Source organism: Macrobrachium rosenbergii, chromosome 18, assembly GCF_040412425.1.
Source record: "Macrobrachium rosenbergii isolate ZJJX-2024 chromosome 18, ASM4041242v1, whole genome shotgun sequence".
NCBI lineage: Eukaryota > Metazoa > Arthropoda > Malacostraca > Decapoda > Palaemonidae > Macrobrachium > Macrobrachium rosenbergii.
In genome coordinates this window covers 31,519,234-31,537,308 of record NC_089758.1, presented here as the reverse complement: position 1 = coordinate 31,537,308, position 18,075 = coordinate 31,519,234, and the positions used below count along the sequence as shown (strand labels likewise).

At 37.9% G+C, this 18,075-nt stretch overlaps 1 long non-coding RNA gene across 1 annotated transcript in view; it reads left to right on the top strand.

The window, feature by feature from the left end:
- The window catches only part of LOC136848268 (uncharacterized), a 52,845-nt gene that overhangs the window by 7,802 nt on the left and 26,968 nt on the right, over window positions 1–18,075 (top strand). The window contains exon 2 of the long non-coding RNA XR_010855991.1: window positions 2,448–2,495. This is a non-coding gene — a long non-coding RNA (uncharacterized lncRNA). The remainder of the gene's footprint in view (window positions 1–2,447; window positions 2,496–18,075) is intronic.

Below are 18,075 nucleotides of genomic sequence, written 5' to 3'. Positions count from 1 at the left end.
CGCGGCTCATACAGAAACTTTGGAGCATTTTCTCCTTGTTTGTTATTGTTTCTCAAAGAAAGGAACCACCATTTTTTGACAAGGAGGTCAGGTCATATCATATATTTATCTCTTAGCTTTGTCATATGAATGGTGACAATAATTCAGGTGTAATTTTAATAATGCTTGAACGATATATACAAGGCAGTTTTTGAGAGCAATATATATATATAAATATATATAAATATATACAGTATATACACACTCATAAAAACTCAACTCGTCTACAAGCAACCCAAACGCGATCTGAAAATCATTTTGACAAATCCACAACTCGAAAGAAGCCGCCCCCCCCCCCCACCAAGGGGGAAGGAAAATCCGTGTCTAATTCGAGAGTGACTGAGTTGAAACTAACGTCCCAAGAATATATTGACCGAAAGACGAGACAAGACTGATTCTATTTGATTGACATGAGACGAAAGGGGAAGGTCAGGAAACTGAAAGCAATATTCTTAAATGAAAGCACAGTTATTCTTAACTGAAAGCAGTATTCTTAACTGAAAGTAATATTGTTGACTGAAAGCAGTACTCTTCATTGGAAGCAGATATTCGTAACTGAAAGCAATATTCTTAACTGCAAGCAGATATTCTTAACTGCAAGCAGATATTCTTAACTGAAAGCAATATTCTTAACTGAAAGCACAAATATTCGTAGCTGAAAGCAATATTCTTAATTGAAAGCAGATATTCTTAACTGCAAGCAAATATTCTTAACTGCAAGCAAATATTCTTAGCTGAAATCACATATATTCTTAACTGAAAGCAGTGTTCTTAACTGAAAGCACAAATAGTCTTAACTAAAAGCAATATTCTTAACTGAAAGCAATATTCCTAACTGAAACAATATTCTTCATTGAAAGCAAATATTCTTAACTGCAAGCAGACATTCTTAACTGTAGGCAGACATTCTTAACTGAAAGCAATATTCTTAACGGAAAGCGCAAATATTCTTAACTGAGAATAATATTCTTCACTGAACGCACATATTCTTAACTGAAAACAACATTCTTAACTGAAAGCAGAAATATTCTTAACTGAAAGTGATATTCTTAAAGCAACATTCCCACTCTCTCTCTCTCTCTCTCTCTCTCTCTCTCTCTCTCTCTCTCTCTCTCTCTCTCTCTCTCTCTCTCTCTCTCTCAAAAAAAAAAAAAAAGCAGTTGGTTATCTTTTTTTTTTAAACTAGGAAACAACATTTCTTCTCTTATTTTAGTTTCTCTCCTTGAAGACGAAAGTCTTTAATGTAAGAGTTCTTGAGTCTTTGTTTACTTTTGTCCAAACTTCTTCTTTATGGAATGTTAAGGACTTTCATCATTTATGAATAAGTTTTCTGTATTGTTTTATAAATGTTTGCGAATACATTTGTATATATATATATGTATGTATATATATATATTTATATATTTATATTTATATCTATATATATCTATATTTATATATCTATATAATATATATATTTTTTTTATCAGCACCAACCATTTAAATTACTTTCGCTAGTCAAAACACCAGCGGCAAATCCAGATTCAAAAACTAAAAACAAGCCAAAATAAAAAGATTATCATCGAAATTCCTACCATTATTGCAAATGACTTTTGATATACTGTACAAGGCTTATTCATCGAGGTTGCACATTCGGAGAAATTACTGGCATGTACCGATTCCCTCGCTTACAGCGGAGCGGAAACATTTCAGTTGCTGTGCAACTGTGCAGTTGAAATGTCCTACATGACGAATTTGAAACCGACTGGAACTGGGAGGGGCTCGGTCGAAATATTATTGCTGATAATTGTTAGGACTTTTGTTACAGAATGTGGACATTACAGTTTAATACCTAAGGGCGTTGCTATCGTAAGTTTCAATCTCCGCAGGGAGGGTAGTGCGCCGTCAGTACACCTCACGCTGTGCACTGTAGGCACTGCTACTTAATATTCTTTGCGGCGTCCCTTCGGCCACTAGCTGCGACCCTTTCCATTCCTTTTAATTCTACCTCTGTTCATTTTCTCTTTGTCTTCCATTGTACCGAGACCACCGAAAGACGGATCTATTTTCGGTGGCCTTGATTACAAGCTGTAGCGGCTGTAGGCTACAGAAAACTCGATTGCGCCGAAGAAACTTCGGCGCATTTTCATCATATAGACATCTGTTAGAATAAGTATATGGTTCCCTAAACTCTTCAAGTGTCGTGAATATTCATTATTATATTTTTTACCATTAGCGTTTCAAATGATTTCCCCCCTTTTTCTGTAAGAGAAATCTCTTTTCAATGAACTACATTTATATACATAACTACATGCAACGTCTTTACATGAATGCCCTCTTGTATGTTCTAGAATGTTGTATAATGCTTAGGTTTGTACAGATACTTAATTGAATGTGTTTTTGTATGTATATTTTTTTTTTCATTTCAGGCACCGTTTTGAGAAGCTTCGAAGGAACGAGACAAGGGGAGGTAGAAGGTATGTGTTGTTCCTTACAGAGTATTTATTATATATAATTAAACCTTGAACATTTGCGAAGTTGGGAAAACAAAGAATGGGAGTACTTTTATTTTTCTTCTTCTTCCTCTTCTTCTGCTCCCAGCATTTTCTCTAGTCGGGGTCGCTGTTCGGCATAATCTTAGGTAGGGGTCGCTGTTCGGTACATATACAGTATATATATATATGTGTGTATATATATATATGTGTGTGTGTGTATCCCAAGTTATTCCCCCTAACAAGAAATCGATTCACATCAGCAGATTTAGTCGTACTTTATATCATAATATATAGTCTTTCATAAACTGGAAATGAACTTAAAAGATATTTAAGATTAAAGTAAAAATGTTTTGTCTCAAAACTTTTTACATCAGAAAACAAGCAAAACATTAAAGATTCACTTACTAAATAATAACTGCGCATTAAAACATTTATTAATATTATGTAGAGCTCAAAAGTGGTTGGCGTTAAAAAAAATGGGTTTAAATAATAGCAGTTATATAATAAAATATACATATTTTTTTTTTTTTACTTTTGCAAATAAATTTTAAGAGATGAATCTGACACAAATATACCGTTACTCTCGCCAGCTGGAGCCATCGTGTATTTGAAAACTACGCAACCATTTTTCAATCATTCTGGCCTTGCATTCGAAATGAGAGAGAGAGAGAGAGAGAGAGAGAGAGAGAGAGAGAGAGAGAGAGAGAGAGAGAGTAGGGTACGAACCGGCACATGAATATGAATGAATGAGGCAATAGGAAGGAGAGAGAAATGACAGTAAAAACGAGAATTCTGAAGCTGGAAACGCCAGGCTTTTAAATCCTCGTACGGAAAAGAGAAGAAGAAGAAGCTCTTGTTGTTGTTGACACGGGATGTGACGTAAAGATTGCGAGATAAAACAGAATCTCCTAAAAATAAAAAAAAAATAAAAAAAAGAGAGACAAGGCAAAGTTTCTTGACTTTGGGGGTGAGGACAAACAGCCGCCGAAAAGATATATCTGATGCAGATATTTCCTTGCAAATGAAATCCCCCTTTTTTTTTTTATATTTGCCCGAATTCAAAAAGGATTAGGCCAGAAGTATTTTCGGCGAAACTGTGGAATAGTTTTGGTCTTGCTCTTTTGAATGCTTTCCAAAAGTGTTTCTTGTTTCTTAGTATTGCTGGTTGAAGGCCAAAGCTTACCTGCTTTTTAAATTGATGGATCTTAAATGTCTCCATATTACAGTAAAATATGTCATAGACTTACCATTGGAAACTTGTCATATACATATCATACACAGGTTGAATACAAGTCAGTGACATTTTCCAAGTATTGCTTATTTAAGGCCAACGCTTATCACATACATATCACAAACACGTTCAATGCAAGTCGGTAACTTTTTCCAATCATTGCTGGCTGATAAAGATGCATATGTCAGAAACTTATCACACACATATCACAAACAGGTTGAATACAAGTCAGCGACTAATTAGCAGTCCTATCCAGCGCTTCATGTAATAAATCCAGCATTTATCACAGATTTGTCGTCCACATACAGTCGTTGACTTGTTTTCGACATGTTTGTGATATGTATGTGAGAAGTTGCCGACACGTGTTTATAACATGTTTTATTGTGGTGTGGACGGAGCCAAGGAATGAAAAACATTTTTCCTAATGTTGAGAGGAACTTGAATGCTTATATGACTGTCTGGTATTTTTATTTTTTTTTTTTAACAAATAGCTGGCCCTATCCTTGTCAGAAAACCTTCAAAAGTCTAGAAATTATCTTTAAATTTAGACTCAACGTACTTGCATCCAGGAACTGAGAGCAGTGCAGCTCCAGATGTAATGCTTTAGATCCGTGTTATAATAACTTTTATCACTTTCGCTGGCGTGACTGGATATTTTGGTCTTGCCAAATGCTTATTATCATTGACTGAACCCAAATCAGAATCAAATTAAGCGAACTCTTCTGGGCTTTCGTAACGTTCCAGATGCGACACGCGCAATAGATTACAGTGAAGCTCATGATATGATCATTGGATTATGCCATGACCCTCTGTCGTGTAACTTTCAGTTCTGTCTCAGCGTTATGTTTTAGAATTCACTTGCAGTGTCTAAAATCACTGTGGTCTCCTCTCGTCCATAAGTGTATTAGATAAGTGTATTAGATAAGGTAACTAACTAGTCTTAACATCGAGACCATTTCGTCCCTTTCATAGGCGACCTGTGCATTGGGCGTGACAAAGAAATGGGGTCAACTGAAAGCTTATTAGATAAAGTAATCAACTGCATATTGTACTACGAAAGTTAAACATTTCCAGCATTTATTTTTAATACAGAAAAAAAAAAAAGTTAGACGAAAATGAACCGAGTACAAAACTGGCGTCGAAGTTAATCTGCACAATGACATTCCTAAGTCCCCTTTCAACTAAAACATTCAAACACATTTGATTAAAAAAACTTTTTGGCAGTCCCGCGTCGAAGGTAAAATCGTGGAAAATATCGCATATTGGATTAGTTTTGCATTCATAAACGGCTAACAGAATTTGGGTAAAATTGTGAAGTCCGAAAAGCCTCACATTTCCACGGCTAATCTCTTAATCTGATTCCGAAGATTAAATCAGAATGGCCCCACGAGCTGTGTCCTCACACATGAATTATTATTATTATTATTTTAGAGTCATGCACAAACATAGCGCGCGCGCACACACACACACACACACACACACATATATATATATATATATATATATATATATATATATATATATATATATATATATAAAGAAGGCCTTTCGACTTGTAGTCCTTTACTTACTGGAAGTCAGAAGGCCTTGCAACACTCCATTGTTTCTCTTTCCTTCGTGGATTTTGTCTTTATTAATATAATATTCATCACGTTCCATATTTTCGTGATTCAGTTGTATATATATATATATATATATATATATATATATATATATATATATATATATATATATATATATATATATATAAACCCACACTTCCAAGTTCATTACTAAATCATTTACCTTGCAATCTCAGTGTGTAATCTTTCCAAAATCACAGGCTTTCTTGGGTATTAATTAAACCTGATCCCCCTCTCTCTCTCTCTCTCTCTCTCTCTCTCTCTCTCTCTCTCTCTCTCTCTCTCTCTCCTTCAGAGTCCAAGAGCAGCAGCTTTACTTGAACATTCCGAACAGTGAATTAGTAGTTCACATAACTTCCACTGACATTATCCCATTTGGAGGAATGGAGAGAGAGAGAGAGAGAGAGAGAGAGAGAGAGAGAGAGAGAGAGAGAGAGAGAGAGAGAGAGAGGGAGAGAGAGAGATTGAGGGAGAGAGAGAGAGAGATTGAGAGGGAGAGGAAGAGAGAGAGAGAGATTGAGGGAGAGAGAGAGAGAAAGAGATTGGGGGAGAGAAAGAGCGAGAGAGAGAGAGATTGAGGGAGAGATTGAGGGAGGGAGAGATTGAGGGAGAGAAAGAGGGAGAGAGAGAGAGAAAGAGGGAGAGAGAGAGAGAAAGAGGGAGAGAGAGAGAGAAAGAGGGATTGAGGGAGAAAGATTGAGAGAGAGACAGAGAGAGAGATTCAGGGAGAGAAAGAGGGAGAGAGAGAGAGAGAGAGAGAGATAGATATTGAGGGAGAGAAAGAGGGAGCGAGAGAGAGAAAGAGAGAGAGAGGGGGGCACGGGAATATGTCCCCCCACAGGAAGTAACTCTCCTTCCCAGCTTCGTAACTTTTCCTATTAAGGAATTACACACAGCTTTGGCTGCGTTCCTGCTGCCTCTGCCTGCACGTTAATACCTGGGACTTCTAATCTTTATATGTCTTGCCTTTTAATTTTTGTGTGTGTGTGTATGCATGTACGTATATATATATATATATATATATATATATATATATATATATATATATATATATATATATATATATATATATATATATAAAATGTTTGAGTACATTTGCCTGTGTTAAATAAGAGAGAGAGAGACAGAGAGAGAGAGAGAGAGAGAGAGAGAGAGAGGGGGTGGTGGGGTGGCTTTTCACATTTGTATATACTTCTGCCATTTATCATTATATTTTATTTCTCGCCAACTCGCTCCCGAAATTAATAATTTCTTATCATGTTGACCTCCTGCCAGTCATCACGCGAGCTTGCTTGTACAGTACAGGCAGATCTTAAAAACTGCTGAGGCTAGAGGGCTGCAAATTGGTATGTTGATCATCCGCCCTCCAAACATCAAACGTAACCGATTTGCAGCCCCCTAGCCTCAGTAGTTTTTATTTTATTTACGGTTAAATTTAGCCCTATTTTTGCTTCTGGCAACAACAACAGGCCACCACGGCCGGCAGAGAGTTTCATGGGCCGCGGTTCATACAGCATTAAACCGAGACCACCTTGGGATAGATCTATTTGAGGTGGCTTTGATTACACGCTGTACAGAAAACTCGATTGTGCCGAAGAAACTTCGGCGCATTTACTATGTACTTAATATCCCGGACTGCATTACGGTTAATGACAAAGTACCTTCTTCCTCTTATCTCATATTCCCCTCTGGTTCTGTAATTACCCATTTGAGCTGGTTTCCAAACGGCGCCGTGGGCAAAGAACTCAAGATATATATATATATATATATATATATATATATATATATATATATATATATATATATATATATATATATATATAGTGCTGTTTTCTTATTCTCCTAATTCGCTTAATTTGTGAAATCTCTCTGCCTTATTTGTACCTCGTTTCGTGTTCACATTATCTATACAATTCGCGAGGCTCTCTGCCTTATTTGTACCCGTTTTCGTGTTCACCTTATTTATCAATCCGTGAAGCTCTCAGCTTTATTTTTATCTCATTTAGTATTCACCTTATTCATCAATTCGTGAAGCTCTCAGCTTTATTTTTATCTCATTTAGAATTCGCCTTATTTATCAATCCGTGAAGCTCTCAGCTTTATTTTTATCTCATTTAGTATTCACCTTATTTATCAATTCGTGAAGCTCTCTGCCTTATTTTTATCTCTCGGTATTCACTTTATTGTAAAAGCTAATAAATCATTCTGGAGAAATTATTTAATCACTTTTCTGCTCAAAACCATCGTCTAACTTCTTGTTGATTTCCTCCCTCGGCAAAAATCCTTCCTCGTTCGCGCATGCGCATACACATCAATCTTTCCGCGTCAGTTCGTTCGCGTGCATTCTGACTTCGTAAGATGTTTGTCCGGATGAAGAACGGGTATTGGGGCGTATTGCTTCTTTCTTCGGGGCGGAAATGGTTTGTCGAAAGCGATACGGACAATTTGAGCGAGCCAATGGGACGAGACAGATTTGTTTGTCCGAGAATTCTTGCGTACGAGTGCGCTCCGATACTTTCGGTCGTTGTTGTAGCGTCATAGCCGTTATTTCTATGCATATATCTTCCTAGCTATCTGTATATGTATATATATATATATATATATATATATATATATATATAGAGAGAGAGAGAGAGAGAGAGAGAGAGAGAGAGAGAGAGAGAGAGAGAGAGAGAGAATGGACGAAGACCCCTTTCATCTTATAATTATCACTGGACCGTCTGTAACATTCGGAACTCATTGAGGATTTAGATTTTGCCGAGAGAGAGAGAGAGAGAGAGAGAGAGAGAGAGAGAGAGTGAGAGAGTCACTTCCGATACACAGACGTGGTGTTATAGGACCAAATATATACTATACATATGTTTAAAAAAGATAGAGTACAAATATTTTGACTAGGTACACGATAGCTGTTCCTCAAGAGAATTGCAGTAATTCGCATTATAAACCATCTCTCTCTCTCTCTCTCTCTCTCTCTCTCTCTCTCTCTCTCTCTCTCTCTCTCTCTCTCTCTCTCTGTGACCTACTCACTTCAGTTCTCCAATTTTTCAGTTTTTTATTTAGCTGACTTAACTACTTTCTCTCTCTCTCTCTCTCTCTCTCTCTCTCTCTCTGCCCTGCTCATTTTGTTAATTCCCCAATTTTTAATCCTTTATATAGCTGACTTAACTCTCTCTCTCTCTCTCTCTCTCTCTCTCTCTCTCTCTCACTGCCCAAATTCATTAATCCCTGGCGTTACATTTGAATCGACATACAAAGTGAATTGATAACTGTCTGTGCATTGATGCAAAACCAGTGATGATGCAACGTCATCTATCACAGGGCATCGGGTATTATTAATTGCTTTCCAATCCGCTGACTTTCCATTACTGATGATTAGAGATTGACAGCAATCATGATGATGATGATGATGACAAAATTAAAGTCGTTTTAATATTTAAGTGAGGTGGAAAATGGCGCGCAGTCGCTTTTGTAGAGAGAGAGAGAGAGAGAGAGAGAGAGAGAGAGAGAGAGAGAGAGAGAGAGAGAGAGATAAGTCAGCTATATAGAGAAATAAAAAACTGGAGAATTAACAAAGTGATTAGGTCACAGAAAGAGCAGAGAGAGAGAGAGAGAGAGAGAGAGAGAAAGTAGGTCACAGGTTGGTTAGCGCCCTTGCCTTTCAATTGAAAGACCCGGGTTCGATCCCGACTCGAGTCAGAAATTTATTTCTGTTCCACACTTGATTGTGAGTGTATTACTTTTGACACACACACACATAAATGTGTACATATATATATGTGTGTGTTATGTATATACTGTATGTATATGTATCTATTATATGTATATATGTATTTATACAGGAATGTATACATGCGTATTATTCCTCCAACAATCATCACACAACATCGACCACTGATATATACATCTTCCAACCCGGTTGCCGTTCGTCCAATGGTGATACCACGCAAACATCAGAGAGTAGGGTTAGCCATTGTTGACTCAGGATACCGAACAGGATTATTAGTGTTTACCGAGGACCTCAAATGAAGAGGCCCCTCTTCCTTTTGTGGAGGAGTGAGCAAATTATATCTCCTCGAGGGGGAAACGGTCCTATGTAACGGTTAAAGGGGAATAATTGGAATAATCTTCAATATGTTCAAAATGAGAGTGGTAAGATGGAGTACTGAATGGAGGTGTAACATGAAGTTTAAGGCGTCACGTAGATGATGTAAGTCAATGCATAATTAAATAAGACAGGCATTTGACTATGTTGTTGTCTGATTAAGGTTCAGTTTCCTACAAATATTTGTTTCTTTTAAAAACAGCCAGAGGGCTTCGCCGAAGGGCGTGTAAACTAAAAACATCTGTATGCTTTCGTGAGATCTCCAAAAGGATGCTTCATCATCCTCCGAAGATGGCTTCTTCTTCTTCTTCTTCTTCTTCTTCTTCTTCTTCTTCTTCTTCTTCTTCTTCTTCTTCTTCTTCTTCAGTCTGTTTGTTTGCCGTCAACGCCAAGACTTAGTAAAACTGTGTTGACATTCAACACTCGAAGTGGAGGCGCCGCCATTTGCGGAGGAGGAGTTTTCGTCCTCCAGAACGTCTTAATGAGACAAGCCTTCAGGGTACACGACCTGCGGAGGATAGACCTACTTGTTTTACTTTCACAACGACACTTGGTCGTTGCTCGACGAATTCGAAGTCTGAAAATGAAGATAAATCGTTCAAATTTAGATTCGAGTTTTTGTGAATAAGGGTTTGTGTGTACGCTCACATTCGTGTATCTCGGTAACAACATTGATAAGTGGTTGTCTTGTGCATCTCTCTCTCTCTCTCTCTCTCTCTCTCTCTCTCTCTCTCTCTCTCTCTCTCTCTTTCTCTCTCTTTCTCTCTCTCTCTCTCTCTTTTTTTTTACCAACTTTTTGGAATAAAATAAGCTCTCTCTCTCTCTCTCTCTCTCTCTCTCTCTCTCTCTCTCTCTCTCTCTCTCTCTCTCTCTCTCTTTGCCTCTGCCAATTTTTGCATTAAAATAAGCTCTCTCTCTCTCTCTCTCTCTCTCTCTCTCTCTCTCTCTCTCTCTCTCTCTCTCTCTCTCTCTCTCTACTTCTACCAACTTTTGGAAGAAAATAAGCTCTCTCTCTCAACTACGTGAAGTACTATTGGCTCTAAGGAAGTATTTTTAAAATAAAATCTTTCACGCTCTCTCTCTCTCTCTCTCTCTCTCTCTCTCTCTCTCTCTCTCTCTCTCTCTCTCTCTCTCTCTCTCTCTCTCTCCCCCCGGCGTGCATATTTCCATATGTATGCAAATGACAGCAATGTACCCAATGTGTAACTGGAACTCAAAATTAAATGTAACATTCTGTTCTCGTTTTCCACCGCGTTGGTCTTTGGAACAAAACCCACAAACATTTGTTCATTGTTCATTGTTCATTACAACATCATTTGAAAGTATCATTAAAGTTCAGACATTCTCCTAGGGTTCCAGATACTAATTATTATTATTATTATTATTATTATTATTATTATTATTATTATTATTATTATTATTATTATTATTCAGAAGATGAACCCTATTCATCTGGAGCAAGCCCACGACAGGGGGGCCACTGCCTTGAAATTCAAGCTTCCAAAGAATATGGCGTTCATTATTATTATTATTATTATTATTATTATTATTATTATTATTATTATTATTATTATTATTATTATTATTCAGAAGATGAACCTTATCAATATGGAACAAGCCCACCACAGGGCCACTGATTTGAAATTCAAGCTTCCAAAGAATACAGTATGGTGTTCATTATTATTATTATTATTATTATTATTATTATTATTATTATTATTATTATTATTATTATTATTATTGAGAAGGTGAATCTTATTCATATGGAACAAGCCCACCACAGGGGGGGGCCACTGCCTTGAAATTCTAGCTTCCAAAGAATATTACGGTGTTCACTTGAAAGAAATGAAAGAAAGTAACTGGAAATACAGAAAGAAAAAAAACAATTAGAAAATCAAAGATAATTAAACGAATGAATAAATAAATCTGGCTTGTAGTTTTGTCTGAAAAGGGACAATGGAAGTGGCAAGACTTGGAGAAAATGTTATGTTCAGAAGTCTGAAAGTAAAGGAGCAACTGGGCGTTTTCTTAGGCCAACTCTGTTTCAGAGGTGGAACAAAATACGGCTTTTAAGATACAACTGTGTTATTGTCTAAATACTTGTTAATTCCCTTACTGGTGACTAGTATTCCTTATGTCTTATCTAAGATGTGTCCTTTCTTAAATGGGGCATCTGTTAAACGCTTCTCTCTCTCTCTCTCTCTCTCTCTCTCTCTCTCTCTCTCTCTCTCTCTCTCTCTCTCTCTCTCTCTCTCTACGGAGTTATCTTTGTTATCTCCTTCGTAACTCCTTAGGCACTCGTTGGCCCTTGTTCATGGCAACACAGACATGGATCAGGGGTCAACTTTTGGCAGCAGGAAGGAGAGCTTCCGGCATCTGGGAATGACATCCAATTTTTCAAGGCTCGTTTCTGAATCATTAAATCTACTTCACATCAGGTCTGATATTCTCTCTCTCTCTCTCTCTCTCTCTCTCTCTCTCTCTCTCTCTCTCTCTCTCTCTCTCTCTCTCATACTTACACATACACTGGCTAATGAGAGAGAGAGAGAGAGAATGTTTCACGGGAAAATGTAGCGAGAATAAGTTGCATAACTATAAAGGAAATTACGATATTTTTTAAGACCAAATATGCATTACTTAAGGTTCTTTAAAGCGTGCCTTCGGCTCCTAGCTGCAACCCCATTCGTTCCTTTTACTGTACCTCCTTTCATATTCTCTTTCTCCCATCTTACTTTCCACCCTCCCCCAAGAATCGATTCACTGAAGCAAGCATATTGCGAAATCCCGCCACGAATAACGATGAAATCTTTGAGAAAACTTTCTGAGCAGAAGAGAGTCTAGACAAGCATTCTCTGTAGCCAGCCTAGAGCAGCAGTCTTGTTGGGCTGTTCGCAAACGTTTCATTCTTGTTCTGAGACAGTTTGATCTCTGGGGAAAACTTAAGCCTGCCTCCAGCAAGATTAATGTCAAATGTTTTTTCCCGAGTATGTCTTCTACCCTAAAATGGAAAACTGCAGTATCTGCAGAATTTTCGAAATTGATATGTAAAATTGGGCTCGTGAAACACTAATACACAAGTTACTGCGGTTTCAGAATAATTCTTCGGTGCTTTATTTAAGGGGTCCCATTTGCAGTATCTGCAAAATCAGTAGTAAGGTAAGGGAGTGGCTGTCATTTTTCTCAGTTTTGTACTTTTGCAGATGCTGAGTCTTCCATTTTAGATCAGTCTTGACTTGTGGGGAGAGAAATAAGGCTAGCAATAATAATATAATAATAATAATAATAATAATAATAATAGATTTTATTTCAGCTCAAGTCTAATATCAAATATTTCCTCTACATCTCAAGCCATCGAAATGATCACTCTTGTCTGTAGACCAATATTTGCAAAGCTCATTAAGTTCACATTTCCCATAACCTCATCCAATCGCGCCCTCTTATTTATTATTTATCTTGCCGTTTCATTACTGTTCTTTGATCAAATTCCACCTCGTTTCCCCTCCCGTTCCTCTCCTGTTCCGCTCGGCCTAGTAGCAATGAAGCTATTTATATGCAACGTATACATAGCAATTAACCGATCATATCGCTCGCGTGAAATTCAGCCAATCAGGACTTGACACGTGTCAGATTAAGATTCGCTACCTTTGTGCATAATGAATGGCTTCTCTCGGTGACGTCACGTGGTGCAGACTTTAGACTTAATTTATATTTACCTTGTTGATTGGTTACATTAGGGCCGTAGGTCACATAGGTACAGTACAAACAAAGAGGTGAGATGATGCTTCAGGATTATAATTATTTAAATTTCGCATCAAAAGCGAATTAAGTGACATTAGGTGCAATTACACAATCATGGTTGATGAAGTTATTCAGTTTTCGTAATGGCTGTGATTGTTGCTTGTGTTGATGAGATTTTTATAGCTGCTCCTAAGCTCTCTTAAGGTAGCCATAAGCTCTCCTAAGCTGCACCTAAGTTTTCCTAAGCTGCAAGACCTAAGCTCTCCTAAGATGCTCTAAGCTCTCCTTTAGCTGGCTCTAAGTTCTCCTAAGCGGGGTCTAAGCTTTCCTAAGCTGCTAGCTCTAAGGTCTCCTAAGCTGGACCTAAGCTCTCCTAAGTTAACTCTAAGCTTTCCTGAACTGATTCTAAGCCCTCCTAAGCTTGCCTCAACACTTTGCTTCGATCATTTTTCTGAGACAAATCTTAATTTTGTATGCAATGAATTTTGCAGAAAACTGAATACTAACTGAAAACTAATTTTGTACCGTAGCGTATTGTTCAAGCAATACTTCAATCAGAAGTGTTGCTAATGTTCTGACAGGAAATAACTGTGAACTGAATATATTTTACAAAGATGGGGCTATTATATATAGGTCTATATGTTAGAGGCAGATAGCAAAATGCACTTAGGGATATTTGATCCCCCCAGGGACTAGTACTAAACACCGCGAAACGGTGACTCAGCTACAGTGTTTCGCCGTGTTTAGTGCTAGCCCCTGGGAGTCAAATGCATTTTGCCGTGTTTAGTACTAGCCCCTGGGGGGTCAAATGTATTGTTTCATATTTAGCACTAGCCCCTGGGGGGTCAAATGTATTTTGCCATGTTTAGTACTAGCCCCTTGGGTGTCAAATGTATTTTTCCGTGTTTAGTACTAGCCCCTGGGCGGTCAAATGTATTTCGCCATGTTTAGTACTAGCCCCTGGGGGTCAAATGTATTTCGCTGTGTTTAGTACTAGCCCCTGGGGGTCAAATGCATTTTGCCGTGTTTAGTACTAGCCCCTGGGGTCTCAAATGTATTTTGCTGTGTTTAGTACTAGCCCCTGGGGACTCAAATGTATTTTGACGTGTTTACTACTTGCCCCTGGAGGGTCAATTGTATTTCGCCATGTTTAGTACTAGCCCCTGGGGGATCGAATGTCCCTAGGTGCATTTCGTCATCTGCCTGTAAACATATATATATGTATATAGTTTAGCATTACTCAAAATAAATATGTTTTCAAGTGTTGATTTACTCCATAATTTACAAAAATAAAAAAAAATTTAAACAGATCAACAAAACTGCTTCATTTTGTCCAGAGGCCAAATCGGTAAACTATCTTTCTAGTTTTCTATAAAAGAAAACTGATGTGCCGGCTGTGTCTGTCCGTACGCACTTTATTCTGTCCGCACTTTTTCTGTCCGCCCTCAGATCTTACAAACTACTGAGGATAGAGGGCTGCAAATTGGTATGTTGATCATCCACCCTCCAATCATCAAACATACCAAATTGCAGCCTTCTAGCCTCATAATTTTTATTTTATTTAAGTTTAAACTTAGCTATAATCGTGCTTCTGGCAACGACATAGGATAGGCCACCACCGGGCATTGGTTAAAGTTTCATGGGCAGCGGCTCATACAGCATTATACCGAGACCACCTAAAAGATAGATCTATTTTCGGTGGCCTTGATTATACGCTGTAGAGGCTGTACAGAAAACTCGATTGCGCCGAAGAACTTCGGCGCATTTTTTACTTGTATTTTTTTGTAATGGCGTTCCCGGAATGGAAAGTAATTACTGCTTAATGACTGTATCAAATTTTCCACTTGAATTACATTCGTTATAAATATGATAATTACAGTTAATGTACCGTGATGATATTCTTTATTTAAAAACAACTTTAAGCAGACGATTTATTTAGAATTGTTTCATCTTCAATGATTTCCCCTAATTTATGGCAGTTTATCTACAAACGACTTTGACATAGAATTAACATTTTCTCTCTCTCTCTCTCTCTCTCTCTCTCTCTCTCTCTCTCTCTCTCTCTCTGTGTGTGTGTGTGTGTGTGTGTGTGTGTGTGTGTGTGTGCCAAAGAGAGAGCATAACATCATCCAATATGTATCAGAGAAGCCTCGAATCCGAGAGATTGATGGAAAGCATAATTGATAAACTTATTCATAGGAGACTACCAAAAGATATGCTGGAAGTGAATCATGGAACGTGGAACAAAATAAGGAACGTGGAACAAAATATATTATGGAACGTGGAACAAAATATGTTCTGGAACGTGGAACAAAATAAGGAACGTGGAACAAAATATATTATAGAACGTGGAACAAAATAGATTATGGAACGTGGAGCAAGATAAATTATGGAACGTAGAACAAAGTGTATTACTGAACGTGGAACAAAATGAATTATGGAGCGTGGGACAAAATAAACTAAGGAACGTGGAACAAAACAAGTAAAGAAACGTGGAACAAAACAAATCATGGAACGTGCAACAAAATAAATTAAGGAACTTGAAACTAAATAAATTAAGTAACTTGGAACAAAATAAATTAAGGAACTTGGAACTAAATAAATTAAGTAACTTGGAACAAAATAAATTAAGGAACTTGGAACTAAATAAATTAAGTAACTTGGAACAAAATAAATTAAGGAACTTAGAACAAAATAAATTAAGGAACGTGGAACAAGATAAATCATGGAACGTGGAACAAAATAAATTAAGTAACTTGGAACAAAATAAGTTAGGGAACGTGGAACAAAATAGATTAAGGAACGTGGAACAAAATAAATCAAAGGAACGTGGAACAAAGACAGAGACGAAATAGCAAAGCAATAACGCATGACTGAATGCAAGCAGAGATGACACGTGACGAGTGCTTTCAGCAAATGAATGTCAGGTCTTTCTTTATAAGGAGTGATGAACTCCCTCTCTCTCTCTCTCTCTCTCTCTCTCTCTCTCTCTCTCTCTCTCTCTTTGAGAATGACCCCCTTATTATTATTATTATTATTATTATTATTATTATTATTATTATTATTATTATTATTATTATTATTATTATTAATGGCGCCCTGTCTCCATCTGATTCCATTCCCCCTAATTTAATTAAAACACGGGATCACTTATCAGCCAATAATATTCCACGCACGACGAGAGAGAGAGAGAGAGAGAGAGAGAGAGAGAGAGAGAGAGAGAGAGAGAGAGAGAGAGATTCATCCCTCCTTATAAGCAAAACCTGACAATCATTTGCTGAAAGCACTCATCACATGTCACCTCTGCTTGCATTCAGTCATGCGTTACTGCTTTGCTATTTCGTCTCTGTCTTTGTTCCACGTTCCATGATTTGTTTTGTTCCACGTTCCTTAATTTATCTTGTTCCACGTTCCATAATTTATTTTGTTCTGCGTTCCTTAATTTATTTTGTTCCGCGCTCCATAATTTATTTTGTTCCTCGTTCCTTAATTTATTTTGTTCCACGTTCCTTATTTTGTTTTGTTCCATGTTCCATAATTTATTTTGTTCCACGTTCCTTACTTTATTTTGTTCCACGTTCCTTAATTTATTTTGTTCCGCGCTCCATAGTTTATTTTGTTCCAAGTTCCATGATTTGTTTTGTTCCACGTTCCTTAAGTTATTTTGTTCCACGTTCCTTATTTTGTTCCACGTTTCATGATTTACTTCCAGCATATCTTTTCGTAGTCTCCCATGCATAAGTTTATCAATTATGCTTTCCATCAAAGCTCCCGGAATCAGGGCTTCTCCGATGCATATTGGATGATGCTATGCTCTCTTTGGCACAGAGAGAGAGAGAGAGAGAGAGAGAGAGAGAGAGAGAGAGAGAGAGAGAGAGAAAGGATGCTCTCTGTACCTCATTTCCATTCCGTCAGAATTATTTCCATTCATATTATCTTTCTCCCATCTTGCTGTCCACCTTCTCCTATTAAACCTTCCTACTCTCCATTTCCTTTCCAGCGCTGAATGACCTCGTGGGTCCCAGGGCTTAGCCTTTGGCCCAAATTCTACTTTTCCAGTCCATGCCATTAAGCATTGCTGGGATACTTTCAGTCTGTTACTCGTCCCTTACATTTTTTTTTTATCAGTATTGAACAACCTCCTAACAGCAATTTATAAAGAGAAACAAGTAAAAAATGTGCCGAAGTTTCTTCGGCGCAATCGAGTTTTCTGTACAGCGTACAATCTAGGCCACCGAAAATGGCTCTATCTTTCGGTGGTCTCGGTATAATGCTGTATGAGCCGCTGCCCATGAAACTTTAACCATGGCCCGGTGGTAACCTGGCCTATATATCGTTGCCAGGAGCACCATTATGGCTGAGTTTAACCTGAAATAAAATAAAAACTACTAAGGCTAGAGGGCTGCAATTTGGTGTGTTTGATGACTGGATGGTGGATGATCAACATACCAATTTGCAGCCCTCTAGCCTCAGTAGTTTTTAGGATCTGAGGGCGGACATAGGACATAAGAAGTGCGGACGGACAGACAAAGCCGGCGCAATAGTTTTCTCTCCAGAAAACTCAAATCTCGCTTCAAGTATTCAAAGCACGGAGACGCCACAAAGGTACGGACCGAAGCCTCCACCTCTCTAAGGGACTATTCCCGCCTCTGCCAGTCGGAAATTCCTAAAATTCCTGAAAGTGGTGGGGTGGAATTGGTCTCCTGAAACCGCCATAAATTCTATTCCGTTCTCTGTCGACCCCGTTGGGCTGGCTTCTCGTTGTTGTGCTTGCACGGTCATTTAGGATAAGCTTTCGTTTGCATATTTTTTTTTTTTTTTTGAAGAGAGAGAGAGAGAGAGAGAGAGAGAGAGAGAGAGAGAGAGAGA